Source organism: Penaeus monodon, chromosome 23 (genome assembly GCF_015228065.2).
Source record: "Penaeus monodon isolate SGIC_2016 chromosome 23, NSTDA_Pmon_1, whole genome shotgun sequence".
Classification (NCBI taxonomy): Eukaryota; Metazoa; Arthropoda; class Malacostraca; order Decapoda; family Penaeidae; genus Penaeus; species Penaeus monodon.
In genome coordinates, this window is record NC_051408.1 from 41,269,804 (window position 1) to 41,270,203 (window position 400).

Sequence of the window (400 nt, forward strand, 5' to 3'; positions counted from 1 at the left end):
ATTATGTGAATGCCTTGATTCAACTGGATCTAAGGGGGTAACTTTTTCCTGTTGCTTTTTAATATTTAATAATTTTGAATATTATTCTTTTTCTTTATCTCATTGATATACCAAAAATGAAAAAATTGTTATCGGGATATAAACCAACAAACCATTTCTTAATTTATTTATATTTGGTGAGGGGGGATTTAACATGACCAATTTCAAACGTGGTATGCTAAGGTGCAACAAATCTGCTTCAGCAACTATCAAAAGAAACAACTTGACAGTTGCTCAGACAGAATTTTTGTGAAGTGATCAGTATTGGTAAATGTGAATTGTATGCGGCCCAAATAGCTTTCGTGGTTGAAATTGAGAAAGGCTAAACTGACAATGCATTTGATCTGACCATCCTGTGAAA

The 400-nt window shown here is 32.8% G+C and overlaps 1 protein-coding gene across 1 annotated transcript in view; it reads left to right on the forward strand.

Moving 5' to 3' along the window:
- LOC119588083 (rab GDP dissociation inhibitor alpha-like) overlaps window positions 1-400 on the forward strand; it is a gene marked incomplete in the record, with an annotated part of 16,862 nt that overhangs the window by 10,764 nt on the left and 5,698 nt on the right.